Source organism: Cebus imitator, unplaced genomic scaffold (assembly GCF_001604975.1).
Source record: "Cebus imitator isolate Cc_AM_T3 unplaced genomic scaffold, Cebus_imitator-1.0 Scaffold9, whole genome shotgun sequence".
Taxonomy (NCBI): domain Eukaryota; kingdom Metazoa; phylum Chordata; class Mammalia; order Primates; family Cebidae; genus Cebus; species Cebus imitator.
Window position 1 is genome coordinate 1,333,669 of NW_016107324.1, and position 803 is coordinate 1,334,471.

Below are 803 nucleotides of genomic sequence, written 5' to 3' on the forward strand. Positions count from 1 at the left end.
ATTTTCTTTCTTTTGCTAGCTTGGAATTAATTTGATCTGGTTGTTCTAGTTCCTTTCGGTGGAATATTATTTTGATATTTTCTCTTTTTTCGATGTAGGCATTTAGCCCTATAAACTTTTGTCTTAACACTGCTTCACAGAGGTTTTAGTATTTGTGTCTATTTTCATTTGTTTCAAAGAATGTTTTGATTTCTTCCTTAATTTTGTTGTTTACACAAAAGTCATTTCAGGATCAAATTGTTTAGTTTTCATATACTTGTGTGGTTTTGATAGTTATTTTTTGCATTGATTTCTATTTTTATTCCATTGTGATTTGAGAAGATGATTGGCATGATTTTTATTTTTCTTTGAATTTATTAAAACTTGCTTTATAACTGAGCATGTGGTCAATCTTAGGGCATATTTCATATGCATATGAGAAGAATATATATTCTGTGGTTGTTGGGTGGAGTATTCTGTAGATGTGTTTTAGTGTCAATTTGTCAAGTGTTGAATTGAAGTCCAGAATTTATTTGTTAGTTTTCTGCCTTGACGATCTGTCTAATGCTGTTAATGGAATGGTGAAGTCCCCCACTATTATTTTGTGGCTGTCTAAATCTTTTCCTAGTCCCAGAAGTAATTGTGTTATGAATCTGGGCTCTCCAGTGTTGGGTGCAAATATATTTAGGATAGTGAAGTCTTCTTGTTGAATTGAACCCTTTGTCATTATGTAGTGCCCTTCTTTTTCCTTCTTCACTGTTGTTGGTTTAAAGCCTGCTTTATTTGATATGAGAATAGTGCCCTTCACTCTTTTTTTTTTTTTT